We start from the raw sequence: 19,410 nt of genomic DNA on the forward strand, positions 1-19,410 counted from the left end.
TTGATCAGCCGAACACACATGCTGGGGTGGATGCCATACGGCAGGAGATGACTTCCTTCTCCAACTTATATACGTCCTATCAGCCCCTCACCTCACCACACCTGACCCCTTGTCTTACATGGATGTAGTGCAGCTTCTTTGGCTGGAATAGAGCTACTGGTACTTCCGCCTAGAATCTTTTATAGTGGACAAAGTAGTCCAGGTTTTTAGTGCTTTACCTGGTGATAAGGCTCCAGTACTAGATAGCCTCACGGCCCCCTTTTATAAGGACTACGCCCAAATTTGTGCCCCACATCTCCTACTTATGTATGAAAAATCCTTATGGAATGGTGTGCTCCCTCCTTCCCTCTGGGAGGCCCCAATTGTGACTATTTTAAAACCGGATAAGGATCCCCAAAGATGTGATTTCTTCTAACCCTTGACCATGATAAACTTGGATAATAAAATACTAACAAAATTGATCGCCTCACAGCTCATCCCACTACCTCTGACCATGATGCCCCCTACCAGTCTGCATTTGTATCCAGCTGATCCACGGCCCTCAACCTGCACGCTTTCTTTGCTCTCCTGCATATCATAGACCCTGGTCGGTAAACATTGTTTACAATGAAGTCGATACAAAGCACGCCATTACAACGCAGTCATAACAACGGACGCCTTGTTACATCGCATACCATTATAACGCAAGTCGTTACAACGACAAGGTGTTGGATTTAAAATCCAACACCTCTTCTACTGTTACACAGACTGGAGTTGGAATAGTAAATTATACTATTCCAAACTCCAGCGCCCCCCCTACAGCAAGTCGTTGTAATGACTTGCGTTGTAATGGTATGGGTCGTTACAACGTGGTTGTTGTAATGACTGCGTTGCAATGACACGCATGCATTGTAACGTGTCCTATTCCTCTGGCCTTTTCGCAGCTGCAGTGTTCTTGAACGCAACTAAACCGTTTGACTCGCTCGAATGGCCCTACCTATTCAAGTGACTGGCAAGCCTTTGGGTGGGGAGACAAGTTCACAAGACTGATTTAGCCTTCTCTATGCCCAGCCCACTAGTAGATTGTGGGTCAGTAGAACAATCACCCCCCACCGCCTTCCTGATATGTAGCATTACACGGCAGGGATGCCCCATTTCACCCATACTATTTGTGTTTGCAATGGAACCCCAGGCAGCTAGACTATGGCAGCATCACTGTCACCACAGGCTGGCAATTGCACCACCCTCCCCCAACCCTAAAGTTCTGGTTTCCATGTATGCGTATGACGTTACTCTGTATATTAAAGACCCCCAGGACAATTTGGTCTTACTCGTTATGCAATTTCACTCGTTTTGATGGGATGGCGGGCATAAACCTCAATCGGGTTAAATCCATCATATTCCCCCTAATAACAGTGACCCAGTGTTTTGAGTCCGAATTCCCTTTGACGTAGGTGCAAGACCCAGTGCCCTATCTGGAGATCTGGCTCAGTCGAGATTTAGACGAGCTCGGATGAGGCAACTACGGCAGACTGATGACATGGCTTTGAGGACTGTGCGGTGGGTTGGGCCAAGCTTCCACTGTCTCTTAAGGGGAGACTGGCCATTGCTAAGATAATGATACTTCATAAATTCTTGAATTTGTTTATTATTTTATCAATTTCCTTGCTGATGTGTTTCTGCAAGCGGCTTAGTTCCCACCGTATAATATTGGCATGTGCAGGAAAGTATTCCTGGGTGGCATGGGAAATACTGACACTTCCTTTTGAACAGCGTGGACTGGGAGCCCCAGAAATGTACTTATACTTCTTTGGTGCTAAGGCCTCTTTCTTACTGAAAATGGCAATACCATTGTACGTGGGGCAATCTGTCACCTTGCTCACTTTCTCTGCTCCTCAGCACCCGTATAAAGAGGAGGTGTGAGACTCTACCATCTGGACCCAAAAAGAGCAGCTTTTTTCTACCTTGACCGCACTAAAGAGTTCCGGTTGGACAACCAACTCTTCGTGGGGTACGTTGGATCAAAGAAAGTTTGTGCAGTGCAGGAGAGGACTATCTCTCGATGGGTTGTCCTCTAAGATTAAGAGCTCATTCCACCAGAGCTAAGGCTGCGACAACAGCATTGCAGCTTTGTGTTACAGTCCTTGACATTTGTCGGGCAGCAACGTGGGCATCTCTGCACACGCTCACTAAGCACTACTGCCTGGACAGTCAAGTTTGCAGGTACAGCCTTTTTTGCCGCTCCGTTTTGCAGGACTGCCTGATCTAAACTTGTCAGCAGTCCCTCCTCCAGGGATGGTATTGCTAGTGTATCTATTATCTATTTGAAGGTAAGGGATCTGCAGCTTGATGTCTCAGATGGACAAGTTATTTTCCTTTTGGTAATGCCTTATCTGGTAGAGACATAATCTAGCTGCAGATTCCTTGCAGACCCTCCTCCTCGCTCCTAGTGCAAAAAGTCAAGAAAAGCAACTGACGTCAGCGCCGGATTGGCGCCTATATAGGTGACGCGGACATCACTTCCAGCATGGACGACGTCATCATGAGACCCGACCAATGCCAGCTACCGACGCGCAAGGGTATTCCACCAGCAAAAGTTTTCCGGATCAACCCTGACGCCTGGGAAATTGTATGGTGAGTAATCTGCAGCTAGAATATTTCTCTACAAGATAAGGCGTTATCGAAGGTAAGTAACTTGTCCTTTAGGAACGTCAAAGGGAATATATACAGTTTTAGACAATTGTTAATGAAGGCACAGTTTGAGTGGACAGGAGTCCCAGAATGATCTTGTCAATTTGAAAAAATAACATTTGAAGGTTTCTGCCTGTTCAAGGATTTCATCTGTCGAACAAATCTATAGTCTCTACTGAAGTCTGTGGTAGAGGAACTGTTCTGACTCAAGTAGATGAGCAGAGTAAGGTAGTTGTAATGGCCTTTTCTTCAAGATCATTGACACCTACTGAAGAAAAATATTCCTTTATAGAAAGAGAAATACTACTACGTATTTGGGGTCACATACACTTCCATCAGTTTATCTAGAGATCTAAAGTATTAGAACAGGGTTACAGACTGTTGATAAAGTTACTCACCGCTGAAGGGATGTACACGGCATCAGTCATGTTTGCAAGGATGTCAGTGAGGTTGCAGTGTTTTAATTATAAGGTAGAATACATGCCAGGACTAAAGAACAAAGGACCAGATGTACGTAGTCTATATTTTGCGATTACCAATTAGCACATTTTGCGATTCGCTATTTGGTAATCGGGAACACCCATGTACCAATGTGTTTTTAACACATTTTGCGATTCCCAGTGGGTAGCGAGTAGATCTACCTCAATAATATTCATATGGTGGGTCCCAGTTTGCGGCGCAATGGAAATAGCAAAAAGCACAGGGATGGTGGCCTGCTGGACTTGGCAGACCACCATGTCTGTGATTGCTTTTCAGTAAGGCTCTTTTTTATTTTTGAAGTGCAGCCCATTTTTTTTACAGGAAAATGGGATGCGTTTCACAAAAGAAAAATGGAAAGTTTTCTTTCAGTTTTTTAACCACTGACTGCCCTTAAAAAAATATTTTAAGACTCTTGGGGACCCCTTCCAATTTGAGAATGGGTTACAACCTACTTAAAGTAGGTGGTAAAATTCAAATATTTTGCATCCTCATTTTGATCTCAAAATATTCACATATACCACTGTGATTCAGTATTAAGAAGGACGCTCTAAGCATGCCCACTCCTAATACCGAATCGCAAACCGAATTTGTGATTCAGTAATAGGTTATTGTATCGCAAATTTGACCTTTGTATATTGGAAAATGCTTTTTTTCAGCACCAACAGCGCATTCTGTGAATTGGGGCATTTGCAAACTAAAAAACCTTTGTACATCTGGCCCAGTAATATTTGGGAATTGCCTATGCCCCCAAGTAGACTGAGACAGGTGACTGCCACCAGCTGAGCTCATAACAGAATTGCAGTTCTTCCGCACTGCTTGGCCGTGTAAATATTGAGTGATAAATTAAGCCACTAATTTTTACATGGCACTTTCGTATCATCGGATTGGCATTTTTAGTAACTCCCCTTTATAATTAGTGGCTGGGTGGTAGTAGCTTGGTTGAAGGACCAGCCACCTTCTGCCAAGGTTAAAATCACTTTACTTTTCAAAATATGGTATTCCTCCAACTGTCGCCCAAAATGCTCTTATGACTCCTGAGCCCACCCTCTCCTACCATGTTTTAGTTGTAATGGTTAGGACATCTCAGTTTCACAGACCCCAGTCTCATTAGCCTTGGCAAGCTGCTAACAATGACTTTGAATGAACTGATGTGAATTTGGCATGACTTCTCATTACCACTAGACCGTAATAGTCAGAGACTCAATAGATTGCAAAAACCCTGGTTAAACACCTCTTAAAACTAGGACTAGTCTTAGAATCATCTCTTGCCATTTAATTGCCTTCCTTCTCAACAGTATATAGTAGTGTGTCCTTAATATGTGGCCTTTTGATCATCTAACTTGGTAAAAACGTATAGGCTGTTAAGCACTTGCATTAAATTAAATAAAATTTGCATCCAATGTTCATATTCATATATATTTTTTTATAATAATAAGGATATTTATAAATCACATGGCTGTGTCTAACAGTGCGTCCAAGCACTGCGAGAGAGGGACCAGAAGGAGAAATATCAGCTGATAAGGCCACCTAATTATATGAGCTACGTTTAAGTCTATGCCAGCACATGTCAAAATAGCCATGGTTTTACCCTCCTTCGGCACTACAGCTCCGAAGGTTCCATCCATAGGTAGAGAGGTAGAGATTTCCAGGTCTTAGCAGCTAGGAAGGCGAAAGAACGGCCACCCCATTTAGCTTTCCTTATCCCCAGGATGACTCCCTAGCTGGTTCCTAAGGATTTGAGATTACAGCTAGGTTTGTGGCAAGTCACTAAAGAGGTAAGGTATCGTGGAGCTCTCTCATTAAAGATTCGGTGGTAAAAGCCCATGACTTCACATAGAATTCCCTCTTTGAGTGGCAACCAGTGCAAACTAGTTAAGGCAGGCCTGGCGGAAGCACACCTCGGGAGATTTAGTACTAGACGGCATTTTGTGCTCTGTAATTTCTGCAGTCTTGCTTAAGTAACTCCTAGATATAATACTATAATACATTACAGTAGTCCAGCTGAGAGCTAACTGATGCCTGTTGGATGATTTTTTATGGCTGAGAGCGGAAGGATGTCAAATATCTTTTTTAGCATTTTTAGAGTGTTAAAACACTTTCCAGTCATTGCGGCTATCTGATATTCTGGAGATAACTCCTGGTCCAGCCAGTCTCCCAGGTTCTTTACTATTTCCTTTGGCACTGTGGTAGAACCCAATACAGCAGGCTGATGTCCAAATGGAAGCGCAATTTTAACGATAGCGGATCCGCAAGAACATAGTTATGTCAGGTCCCTCTGTCGCTACCAACTGGGCCACACTTTTTGATTTTCTTGCTGTACATCTCATTTCTAAGATTATTTTGTCTGATACATGGTTAGAAATGGGGGTATCTAGTTGTGAAGGGCTTGCACCTTTGTCCAAGTAGGGACCCTTCTTCCTAGTCAGGATAAGGGAGTTACACTCCAAAAATAACCCCTGCTCTCACCCCCTTGGTAGCTGAACTGCACTGCGATCGAGCTGCCCTCGCATCACCAAGACCGGTAAGTCCTCCCGCCACACGGCCGAGCTCACCTCTCACAAGGTCCACTCTGCCTTTACCTTCCCTTAAATCCAATTCTATTTCCAGGTCACCGAACCGGAGTGATATGCAGAGCGATCTTATACGCCTCACCCTGGCTTCCTTGACGCTCAACTTTAACCTATTCCTTGGAGGACCCTGCACTGGTGTAGGTTCGAAGCGATCGGCAACGCTTCATCCCGGTCATACCGACGCCTCTCCCTTCGCATTCCTTATCGGTAAGCTTCACCCCGTCCATACGCGGTCCTTTACTACCTCACTTTTAAGCTCGACCCTCATAGTAGTTTTTAATTCACAGGTACGCTAACCCCGTAACCGTGTCCGGATCCGAGGCCTACAGGCCTGCTGATGGTAAGGCTTTAGACCTTTGTTGCTCGTTCTCACGGCCAAATTATCTCCCAGGCACCCCCTTTCCTTGGGGCTCAGCAACTAAACGCCATTGCGTTGCAACTACTTTGTAGATGAGTCCCGCTCACCTGTGATTCCGTCTGGCACTCTTTTCCCTCAGTCACCATCAAGATCACTTCCACTCCACTTCACTCAGGCTAACATGAAACAACTCCATGCACGTTCACCGCCACCCGACGGTTAAGCACCAGTGTTACACGCAGAGTACTCCACATCAGTTCCATTTACTGCCTTCACCAGTCACCTTTTAAATTCTACGATGGTAATGACTGCATTCCAACTTCAAATGTACGTGTATATACTCCTTGAATCCTCCTAATGACCACATGTTGTAGTTTCCTTCCTTTTCTCCTTTTCCCATAGGCAATTGAGGCTTATTAGTGTTAGGCATGTATAAATATGTCCTGATGATGATTCGTGAATTTTAAATACGAATCGAAACGCCCTCGACAATTATATGCACCTTATACAACTGTAAAAATTCATTTTTCCTTCTAAAATGTAAAGGTGCTAGTATTGTTCTGTTTTTCATTTTAAACTGTGACAACAGTATAACAGAACGCTAAGCTTTTGCCTAAAAGCCCTTTGTTTGTTTTTTCTGTCTATGCTGTATGTCTGTAAAGTTGGGTACAGGCTTGTGCCCCGTCTTGTATATGGTGAGAATTTCTTGTACTACATTCTTTCATAAGTAAATACTAGACCTCTGTCCGGCTGGACATGTCAAACTAATATAGTAACGATTTCATCTATATTTATTTAATTCTAATCTTATACTTGTAAGGGACCGTTGTTGTCTTAAAGAATCAATTCCCAAGGTCCCTTGCTGACTTAATTGGGTGCCCTTATTGTCTACACATATACCCCTTGGTAGCTTGGCACGAGCAGTCCGGCTTATCTCTTTACCTACATTCTTGGGGTTGTGTACAATCCTGTCTGTGTTTGCTGAAGAGTTGCTGCCACCATCTGAGCCGGTTCTACTCTTTAGCTCCAGCTCTTTGATAATAAGCTAATAATCTAATATCATCTTCCTTTCCTCCATGGCTATTCTTTTGTCTTCCCTCTCACTCTCTATTCTGAGTTTCTCCAACTCAAACTTCCTAGCTTCACGCCTGTCCTCCAGCTCCTCTGGGGACAAGCTACTGCTGCCTTGCCTGTAGGGTTCCCCTCTCCCAAAAGCACATCCACCCTAGGAACAGGCTTCTCCACCAAGATCACCAGATTGCCCACGAGCATGTCTGGCTGCTACCCAGGCCCTCATTGCCTTTTGTAGCTGCTCCTTCCTGGTGAGGCCTCTGACCTGGACTTTCAGGTTCTAGCTAATGGTTTTCAATTCCTTTACGATGTAGGATTCCAACCTATCCTCCTCAAAGGCAATTTCCATTTAGGCCCAAACTAAAAAAAGAACAAGTATGTGGTACGTAATGGTCTGTGATATGGTAGTAGTGCACACCAATCACTATAAGTCAAGTGCAAACACAAGTACTATCCTCACCGCTGACAACCAATGTTAGAAATGGGGGTCTCTTGTTGACAAGGGCTTGCACCTTTGTCCAAGTAGGGTCCCTTCTTCCTAGTCAGGATAAGACAGTTACACTCCTAAAATAACCCCTGCTCACCCCCTTTGTAGCTTGGCATGAGCAGTCAGTCTTACCTTAGAGGCAGTGTGTAAAGCATTTGTACCTAACCCACAGTAATACAGTGTAAGCACTACAAAAGAAAACCACAACAGTTTAGAAAAATATCCAATATTTTTATATGCTTAAAACAAGACCAAAATGATAAAAATCCACAATACAGTACTTAAATATCTTCAGTTGTCAAAATAACTTTGAAACACAGTTCCTTGATGTCGATAGCCCTGTCTGGGGCTATAACAGCGTCATGACCAAACAAATCCAAACAGACCCCAATATTTATACCAGCAATTCCTTTGTCCTCCGAAGGCAGAGGGTCCTGTACCTAGCCCAAACCAGTTCTGGTCAGTCTTGGAGCACTTTATTTACAAGACTCCTGTTTTTCCTTTGACAGTGTAGACTAGGGACATCAGACGCACCAATGGAGGTGGAGCCAGCATTGCGGGAGGCAAGCACAGCCCTATTCAGAACCAGGTGCTACTCCTCCCACCCATCTATGTGCAGATAGGTCTATTCAGCCCTGTGTTGACTCACCCTGTCTCCTGGAGTCTCCCCCAGCCCCTGTCACTCACAAACCAGACAGACAATACACAACCTCGCAGAGGGAGGCTCGATGGTTAGGCAAGAAAAGTGCTATTTTCAAACACAGAATGTTAAAACCAACTTAACTAAGATATGTATTTTATCACTCTGACTTCAGGCATACTAAACTCGAATTTCTACCATGTTCCCTAGGTCAGTTGCCCACTCCCGCCTATGGGGAACAAGTAGCCTTGCAATTGTGAAAAACGAAGTAGGCTGTAATCCACAATCAGGACATGCCACACACACCAGGACATGTCCTACCTTTCACATACAATGCACCCTGCCCATGGTACACAAACACACCAGGGCATGTCCTACCTTTCACATACAATGCACCCTGCCCATGGGGGTACCTTGGGCCTACCTTAGGGGCGACTCACATATAGAAAAGGGAAGGTTTAGGGACTGGCAAGTGTGTGCCCTTGCCAAATCGACATGGCAGCCCCAGGCTGCACACAGGCTCTGCAATGGCAGGCCAGAGTTACTCTTTACGGGCTGTTTGTGTGAGTGGCACAATCCAGTGCTGCAGCCCACCAACAGCATTTGATTTATAGGCCCGGGCACTCGCAGTGCACTTTACTAGGGATTGGCACATAAATCAAATAAGCCAATCAGGGAAATACCAATCCATAATACATTTTACATCAGGAGCACTTGCACTTTATCACTTATCAGCAGTGAAGGAAGTGCGCAGAATCATTACACCAGTAAAAACAGTCAAAACTGGGAGGTCAGAAAGAAAAAACTCGGAAAACATGCTAAAGTCTAACACACATGCATTATTCAATTGGTTACATATGTCTACACATTTGACCTTGTTTGCTCCTACCACTTTAACCACAGCGTTACCACACTGGGGCTCCAGTATGTGTGTTATCATTCATGAAAACTTATCTAAGCATGTGCCTTGCACGTTTATTCAATTGTGTAACTATACCTCAAAAGTATTTTAATTCTTCCCCTTTTTGTTTTCCTCACCCCCTTTCCCTCTTTAACCCTCCCATACTTATCCGGGCAACTTCTCAGGCATTTGCTTTACTGCTTAGTCCTGATGATGATCCCATAACCTAGTTGGGGATCGAAACGTCGTTGACATTTGCATCTTAAACTCCAAACTGTAAATTAGGAGTTTTGTGGAGTACAAGATGTTTTTGTAATTGTGACTTCAGCTTACTTGCATTTTCACCGTACAAGTCACTTTTAAGTCACCTGCTTGTGGTAAGGAAATCAGCTGATTTCCCAATACCCTTTCACGTCCAGCTCACTTATTAGTTATGGATTGTTGTGCTTTAGTTATATGTTTATTAAATTCTTAACCTGTCTATTTTGACACAAACAGACCCAATCTTGATAGTAATTTTGTGGCTATTTATATTGACTCACCCACCTTGTAAGGGACTGCTGTCTCTTAATAATCACTACTACCCTTGGTCCCTTCTGACTATAGGGGTTCCCTTGTTTCTTTTTTCTGAAAGCTCTACGAGGTGGCAGGTCATTCTCGGGACGGACAGCTAAGCTCTGGAATTCCCTGTCCACTCACAGACGCATGGCCAAGACGGAGCAGAGATTCTGGAAAGATTTAAAAACATGGTTGTTAAGTCAAGCTTAGATTGTGCTGGCCAATCTATTCTCCAGGCTTGCCTTGAGCACAGCGACGCCTCAGTAGAGGTAGTTGCATGCTGTACAAATTGTATTGATTGATTGATTGAAGCCATCATTGCTAAAGCTTTGAAGGTAATTTCCGTCTGTTCTCTGACTCCCTTGCTAGACAGTAAATGTCATTTTTTACTTGGTGTCGTCAACTGCTCCACCATCAAGGCCATCCTTGACCTTAGAACCACAAGTGCTCAAGCGTGATCAAGTGATTTGGAGGGAGTATTTAATTAGGCAGACCATCTCAAAGCCATTGGACAACAGACACTGACTCTCAAGGACTGTCCAGTGTTTGTGTCCTGAAGTCCCTAGAATCCATGAGTGCTGGTGATGGAATTTCCCTTCAAGGCCAAAGCGACATCCTACAACAAGGAGACAAAGTGTCGGTAAACCTGACTGAAGAAGATGCACCATTTAATTTGTCTCTCCCTTAGGCATACCAATACTAATGACATCATGCACAGCAACACTATTATCTCTTGCTTGAGTCGGCAGATACACATTTTTACTTCTGACTAAGCCCAAGAAGAGTACAGGCTCATTCCTAACCTGGGCAAGGAAGTAACAGTTAAAATACAGGACATCAATGATGTGATTAACCAGGATCATGAACTGAAGTTAGTAAGTATCTTGGCAGTCATAGCTCAAGTTCTCAGTTCTGAGGGAAGGTGAGCAGTCTCACTTCTGATGGAAAGATCTTGTTTGATACCGCTCTCTAACAGTATAAGGCACACATGTTCATGGTTTCGTTAGTGAATGCTATTCTACCTATACCACCAGGAGTGTGGAATTGTATAAAATATCTACTTGTCCAAGAAACTGGATGCTTCCTCTTGTGCTGTTTCACAAATGATGGCAGTTTTCTCAATATATAAAAACTTTGATAATAGCTTCTCTTATTATGCCAGGACTCATGTTATATCAGGTTGTGGATTCCAGCAATGTTCTTATTTTGCCACCTTTCTGCAAATCTACATAGGACATCAGTACGCGCATATGGTCAGTCATGAGTTGTCAGATGTTCCTGCACTATGATTTATCGGTGCGGAAAAAGGACTCCATTTTACCATAGGGAAAATCCACCAGTAAATTCACATACTGAAGGGCCTACATTACAGGCTGATCTGCTTTCCTGCCACAGCTTAAACCTTAGCCAAGGCACATTTGGAGCATGTAATGCTTCCCCTGCCAGTGTACAGTCTCGTGTGACCCCCACCATCATCCCTACTTCCTCTCACCCTGCAGCAGTTCTCCCCCGCAGACAATACTACCTGCTTGGAGCAGCTGTTAAATGGGAGCAAGTATCCCCACATAAAAGGGAATACCATGCACAATTCCTCTCAGTAATACCGGGTCGGCACAGTTATTACCGATTCCATGAGGATAAACTCATAGTGGCCCAGTACTGGCTTTTAAGAGTGCAGATTTACCACGCTGGAAGTACTGCACAATTTCTAATCTGGGCCTAAGAGGGGTTGGACGGGGGAAGTGGTATTTCCAGTGCTTCAGTGCCTTGTGAGTCTCCGTACACCCACAAATTTGCAACACCTTCCTAGTCCTTTTCCGCAATCAAAATGGTTGGAAAATTACTCCTGATAGAGACAGGTGTAAAACTGTTTTATGGTAGGAAAAAAGTGGTGTAATAAGTGTGAATTTGCAATTTTTCAGCATATGTACACGAGAAAAAAAAAGCCTTTAATGTAAATCATTAAAGTTTGCTCTGAGTACAGTTTCAAGGCTTCCATAAACTCTCTGACATTCCAGAAAGTAGTAAATCAGCACCAATGTAAGGGCATATACCCGCAGGTGCACAGGTTTTCTTCTGTGACTTTTTAAAAAACTATTTGCATGCATCATAAAGTGTGTACTAAAAGATGCTACAGAAATGGTAGTTAAATTAGCATACCACAATTTATCGAATCTTTTTTTAAGTTGCAACTTTTGGTGTGCGTTTTATTTTTAAGCAGCTACTAATCTTGTTTTTATGCTTCTGTATGTAACATCATAAAATCAAGGAGGAATCTGGGAACATTACAAGTAGATTCAAATTCTTAGGGGTTTGCAACGACTGTACACAATTTTGTACTGGAAACATTTCAGTCATGCAAGTTGTACTCACTACATTTCCTTAGAAAACTCAGTTTCAAAGTTAAAGGATTTGAATTATGGAATCATATGTACAAGTATTAACAATTTACTGTAGTGTAAAATTTAATAAAATATCTACTTGCCCATGGGGCAGGTTGCTTCATACATCTACTTGTCCTTTAGCAAAATCCACTTGTCCCTTTTGTGCCATGTAATGCGGCAACAAATTACGGCAGCAATCTCATTATATAAGAGTTCTGATATAGCCTCTCTAGTTATGCTAGGGCTCGTACCATAGTAGGGTTTCAATACCAGCAATTCCCTTATGTTGCTACATTTCTGCAGGACTCCATACATGGGCTGAAGGTAGTGGTAAGCAATAGTTCAAGGGTTGCAAAGCCCTTTTGAGTCTGTGCAAACTTACTAAAATGCATTTTTAAGGGTTTTCACCTTTTCTAATCTTTTCCCATATTGAAAAAGGTTTGAAATTTACAGCTGACAGTAGAAGACGTAAAACCTTTTCCAGGGTTGGAAAAATGTGGCTAGAGGAAAAGTGAACTTTCACATGAGCAAATCCACACTTGCACATTTGCTCATGCTAAAATGCAGTTCACAAATATTTTCAAGGAGTACTATTTCTTAACCTACTTATGTAAATTCTTGTGAATTCACGGAAACTGTATAATGACCTTAATGCAAGGATATATACCATGGATGCACTTTTGAGGCTTCCTTTAATAATTGGGCCTCTAATTAGGCCTGGCTTTAACCATGGCCTTTTGTGTTTAATACATGTCTGTCTCGTTCTTTCGGTCTATCAGCTGGCTTCACTGTGAGGGACAGTATTCTGCTCTTCTACAAGGAGCATATAGGCACACAAAGTAGTTTTGATCAGTGCCTGGAACTGCTGTGGCAATGTGTGCTTTTTGAGACTAAAAACTATTTTTGCTTTTGCCAATGCTTGTTACAATGGTGAGGGCCCAGCAGCTCCCACATCGATAAGGTTTTACAAAAACCATGCCTTAACAAGTCACGCATTGACAAAACAAAAAGACTGACCACCAATTTCAGACCTACTGGCTTAGCCAATGCTTGTTGATTTTTGTTTCCCATAATCGTTTTTAAACTCGTTACACTGATTTTCCATTATGAATATTTTTGGGAAATAAAAGCATACATCAATTTGTTACTAAATGATAATGCAAAGATATGGTACCTAAAATCTTAAAGTAGTTAAGCAAAATGTTTTTTTTCCTACTTGCAATTTTTGAGAACATTTTATTTTGAAAGCAAGGAATTAACACTCTTGCTATCAAGCTTCTGCAAATATTTTCATATAATCAGAGAGCATTCTGTGAGCATTATACATAGCCTCATATTACTAAGCTTTGAAAACATGTGTACACATTTATAGTGGAACCACCGAAAGTAGTGCAGACAGAGCTTAGAACATTTACTTTTAGTGCATGCCCTAATAATAAAGGCTTTGCATTAATTAACCATAAATACAAGTTTGAACAACATTAACTCACATATTACCTTAACTGTATACATTGTCCTTCCCTGATCCATAATGTGGTACTGTAAACTGGCAGCCAAAGGGTTTGTGCTGTAGGGGTTGGGTCTACTTGTTCCAAGGACAAAATGCACATGAAAACATGTTACCCTTGACACCAAACAATATGTTCCGGGCGTCTGGCTATAGGAATTCCATATTCCTGATTAAAAACCCTTCCACCATGACCAACTATCCACTTTCAACGATCCATACTGTGGGACTGTAAACTGGCAGCCAGGGGGTTTGTGCTACAGGAGGTTGGGCATACTTGTTGCATCGGGCAATATGAATTCCACATCCCTATGTTATGTTATGTTATGTTATGTTAAGGTGATTTATTGTGCGCACAGATACTCCAGCCAAGGAGCGTCCCGGCGCAAGGACAAGGCAAAACACAACACAACAGAGAATAAAGACAGAGCCACTAAAACAGGAAAGTTTTTATCGCCCTCCGAAAAGTCAAAAGGTCCTCCATCAAACGAATTTCAACAGGGAGGGAGTTCCATGCTGATGCAGCCACGACCCTGAAAGAACGGCCTCCCATACGGCTGAGCCTGAATCTGGGGACCACTGCAAGGGCCAAACCCTGGGAACGGAGACTGCGGGTGGGGACATAAAAGGAAAGGCAGCTCGACAAAATTTCCGGGCCGATACCTCTCAGAATCTTAAAAGCAAGACACAAGATCTTAAAGAGAATGCGCTTCCTAACCGGAAGCCAATGTAAAGAGCGAAGGACACCTGCCACAGAACTAAATCTGGGCAGGCCAACAATCGCTCTCGCCGCGGCATTCTGAACCCGTTGCAAACGGGTTAGTTCGGCCTGGTTAGCCCCAGCCAGGAGAGAACTGGCATAATCCAGGCGAGAGATGACAGTAGCCTGGATCACCAGTTGCCTGGTTGGGGCATCAAAGAACTTGAGTACTGGTCTCAAGCCCCTTAGAAGTCCAAAACAACAGGCCGCAGTCTTTTGTGTGTGCCCTACAAAGGAGAGGCCGGCATCCAACCATACCCCGAGATTTTTCACCTCCGACACCGGGGTCGGAGTAGGTCCCAGCTCTGAAGGCCACCATTGGTCGCCCCACAGCTCCACTCCCTTACCGACGACCATCACCTCCGTCTTTGTGGCATTAAGCTGAAGGCAATTGCCTGTCAGCCAACTAGCCACCGCCTTCAGTCCAGACTGAAACCTGGGGGCCGCAATTTCCGCGTCCCCGCTGAGAGTAACCGCCAGCTGTGTGTCGTCGGCATATGAGACCAAGGTTAGGCCCCACTGCCTAGCGACATCAGCCAGCGGTCTCACGTAGAGATTGAACAACGTGGGACTCAGCGAGGACCCTTGCGGAACCCCCATGGCCAGCGGTTGGTAGTTGGACTTGAAGGGAGGAATGGCAACACAGAAGGAGCGGTCGTCTAAAAAGGAGCGGAACCATTGCAACACCTGACCGCCAATACCAGTCTCCTCGAGCCGGTGCAGGAGGATGCTGTGGTCCACCGTGTCAAAGGCGGCGCTAAGGTCTAACAAAATAAGCGCCGCCGTTTGACCAGCATCCAACCTTGCCCGGAGATGTTCCACCATCACAAGTAACGCGGTTTCCGTACTGTGCCCAGCACGGAATCCGTTTTGTGTGGGATCGAGGGCATTGGTTCGTGCCAAATGCTCAGACAGGGCCAGATTGACGTGGGCCTCAGTAATCTTGGCTGGCCAGGGTAGCAGCGAAATGGGGCGGTAACTTTCAGGCTTAGATGGGTCCAGAGTGGGCTTTTTAATAATTGGGGACACCACAGCTTGTTTCCACTTAGCTGGAACTACTCCCGTTTCCAAGGACAGATTGACAAGGGAGCATATAACTGAACGCCCCATAAAAGCCTGATCCCGAAAAAGAGCAGGCCTTACCGGATCGGATGGGGATCCGGATTTAACTTGCAATGCAAGTTTGTCAAAGCCGTCCGAGGTGAGGGGGGGGAAAACAAGCAGAGTAGTCTGATGGTGAGCCCCATTGATACTTTCCTCACTGTGCCCTGTACCAGAAAATGTCCGATAAATGGCTTGCACCTTCCCTAAAAAGTAGGATGCGAGGGATTCACAGTGGGAAAGAGAGCTTTCGGTCGTAGAGGTGATCCGCTTCGTCGTAAGATCTTTAACGGCCTTAAAGATGGCTTTCGACGGATTAGAACTGTTCCGGAATTCAGCGGCATAGAAGGCCGCACGGGCTCGGCAAATAGCTCGATGGTATAGCTTAACGGACCTGGAGTATGCGGCTTTTAGGTCAGCCCCATAGGTCTTCCTCCAAGCCCTCTCAGCCCGTCTACAGGCACCCTTTAAAGCCCGAAGGGCGCCATCGTACCAGGGGCTCGACTCTCGAGAATTGATTTTAGTTGATACAATAGGTATCAGAGAGTCCAAGGCCCTGGTGATCCAAGAACAGAAGAGGTCATACCCCTTTTCTACATCCGTCAAAGGGCCGAGCGGCTCCTCTAATAGAAGACGATGAAAGTCTTCTAACCGAAGCTTTTTCCAAGCCCTCTTCTGAACCCGTCTAGCCGAAGAGATGGAAGGGGTGGCAAAGACAGGGCATAGGATGGATACCAAGAAGTGGTCTGTCCACTCCACCGGTGAAACAGAAGTAATTTGAATCCCCGGCAGATTAGTGAACAAGGGATCCAAGATATGCCCCCCTGAATGGGTAGGCTGGGAAACCATCTGAGGGAGTTGAAAGGCCTCCAAGTCAGAGGAGATGGAACGTACCGTCAAGCCAGAGAGGGTGTCGAAATGCAGATTTAAATCTCCCATGATAGAAAAGTTGGCACAGTCTGCAGCCAGAGGGCCAACTATATCAGGGAAAGCATTCCTAAACACCACATCACTGCCGGGTGGCCGATAAACGACCATACCGGACAGGGTAAACTCAGGGCTGACGGAGACCTTGAACAGGGCACTTTCACACCCAGAGATGCTTAGGGCAGTCCAGACACAGGGATAGATAGATTTTACCACTAAGGCTACACCGCCACCCCTACCCCGCCTATTCAAGGTGTACATCGAATAGCCGGGTGGGCAAGCTAGATTAATGATAGCGGTGTCAGCATCCTGTAGCCATGTTTCAGTCATGGCAAATATATCTGGAACTTCCTCCTCAATGAGGTCATAGATGTTCTGGTAGTGTTTCAACACCGACCTCACATTCAAGTTCAAAATCTTCAGGGCAGTAGGGATATCGGCAGTACGGCAGGTCTCCGAAGGCAGAATCCCTGGGAGAGAACGCGGAGAGTCAAGAGCCCACCCATTACAAGGGCAATGGTATGGGCCACGCAATGGGTGTACCGGTGGAAGGGTACAACAGCAACTTACCTGCCCAATGGCCAACAGGCAGTCCCGTGTGTACGCCCGCATGATGGACCCCGGCGGAGTAATAGTTGAATAGACGAGAGCCAGAGCCAGCCACGTCCAGCACGTCCTGTCGCGGACGGGCGCAGACGGGCAGGACTCTGGCTTGACTCAGGCGCGAGTCAGGCGCCACCGCTACGCGTCACCGCTGCGCGACACGAGCGAGCTTTAAGTAGGGCTCACCTGTGGTCATTAACAGCGCTGGAGCGCTGAACCAATGGCACACTCGACCCTTGCCTCCCCCAAGATGGCGACCGGGCGCCAGACACAAGAGATGTAAGGTAACAGGTCCGCTCAAAACGCGGTGGGGGGCACAATTAACATGCAAGTGTGTGGGCACAGCGTAGAGGAGTTAAAAGCAGGGAAAAAAGCAATTTAGGAAATAAAATACTAAATGCGGTAATTTTAAAAACGAAGCTGCGCTTACACGCAAATTACTGCAGCATAGCGCGCGTGCGTGCTAATACCTTTCCAGAGCCTAAGCCTATAGCACTAAGACGCCTGATTTTCTTGTAGCTGATGAAGGCACTAAGATGCCTGCTTTTCTTGTAGCTGATGAAGGCCTTCCAGTCTCTCAACTCTAGTAATTTTGGCCTAGGCTCCTGCTTGAGCTTCCTGTGCCTCAAGAAGGCAGTCAGTGTAGAAACACTTCAGTGCGTAAGTATGAGCCTGTTTTCCTAGCCAAGACCAAAGTGTCGCAGCCACTCCCAGGTGGCCATTATCTCTCTCTGGCACTGTGTTAGCCAACCACTCCTGTCCAGTGGGTTGAGGCTTTCGTTTCACTATCATCACTAGACACAGATAAACAAAGATGCATGGGTGCTCTCATCTTTGAAGTCTGTTTTAAAATCTGCCACGCCCACCACCATACAGGCAGTTTCTTCCTGGTTAGTATTTCAGGTAGTTCTGCAGGAGGTTGAGGGGATCCATCTACAGTATCATTCAAGTCATTCCTGCCATGGATACCATTCCGGGGGTTGAAAACTGTTTTAGAATTGAAATGCCCTGAAAGAACAGACCAAGCGACAAGAATTCAATATTGAAAGAGTAATTGGTTTGGTTCTCAAACTTTGACTTGCCAGAGGCAAGTAAAGTGAAAACAGCAGTGGGAGACTGGACCGTGATCTCAAGCAATGTATAGTGAACCAGTAATCTCAGCCCGATCACTTTTCTTTCCTCTCATGCTGGTGGATTTCTCTTGCCCCATTTGATTTTGGTGCATAACCGTTTTTGGTGGAGGAGCACTCTCGCTATATTATTTAGGTTCACCATTTTACCAACATGGGGTATCTTTCATAGATTCACATGCCTGAATCATTCCCCGTCGCCGAGGCGGGCGTCCCACGGTATATAAAAAAGCAGTGCCAAAAGTAAATTACAGTAGTAGGCCCTATGAGAAGGCCTGAGGCCTAGATTGTAGTAGCCTATCTACCTCATTATGCTAAAAAGACCAAAGTCTTTGCTCCAACCAATCAGCTCACCGCACCCTCTAGAACCCTCTCTGCAGAGCCAGTTCTCCTCAGATTTTCACCGCACGTCGTGTGGAAGGGAGTCTCCCTTAGTCTTGACTCAGTTTTCTCTAAGCTTCAGGATGTCTGACAAGAAGGCCTTGTTTAGACCTTGCAGAACATGCGAGAAGAAAAGGGTCCATGTTGATGACCAACATAAGGACTGCATTTATTGCCTTTATCCTAAACATGAGGCAGAAAATTGTAAGATCTGCCGCACCTTCCCTTCTAAGACTTTAAGGGATAGGGAGGCCAGAGTCCTTTTATGGCTAAAATCCTCTTCTACTGATGATGAAGACAGAGCCTCTACCTCCAGTAAGAGAGCGAAATCTCAAGAGGATTATCCAAGTGAGGGGAGAAAACATGTTAAAACCTTCCACTCCACTTCAGGCTCTTCACAGAGATCTCCATCTTCTATCTCTGGAGCCTCAGCTCTCAAGCAATCTTCAAGGAAAACCGTGAGTAAGAGCTCTTCTGTCTCCTCACCTGTGACTACCATCTCAACTTCTACTTCTTCGACTGCTATGATCTCTACTACAGCCATCACCTCTCCTATCCTGTCTACTAGAATCTGCATTGTGGATAAAAGAACTCACGTCGACGACAGCCTCATCGACGAAGAAGCACTCGTCGACAAAGAAGCCCCCGTCGACGAAGTCATCTACGGTACTGTCGACGACTGTCTCGTCGACGAAGAAGCTAGGTCCATCGACGACGAGTCCGTCGAAGATTGTCTCGTCAACGGCAATCCTGTCGACGTCGAGTCCATCGACGTCGGTCCCGTCGACGTCGAGTCCATCGATGACGAATCCTTTGTCGTCGAAGATGAACCTGTCGTCGTCGACTGAGACAGTACAGCTATCAAAGTCACCAATATCACCG

At 45.1% G+C, this 19,410-nt stretch overlaps 1 protein-coding gene across 1 annotated transcript in view; it reads left to right on the forward strand.

Annotated features, from left to right (window-relative positions):
- NUDCD1 (NudC domain containing 1) overlaps positions 1-19,410 on the forward strand; it is a 373,385-nt gene that overhangs the window by 334,740 nt on the left and 19,235 nt on the right. The gene's annotated exons all lie outside the window — the stretch shown is intronic.

Source organism: Lissotriton helveticus, chromosome 4_1, assembly GCF_964261635.1.
Source record: "Lissotriton helveticus chromosome 4_1, aLisHel1.1, whole genome shotgun sequence".
NCBI lineage: Eukaryota > Metazoa > Chordata > Amphibia > Caudata > Salamandridae > Lissotriton > Lissotriton helveticus.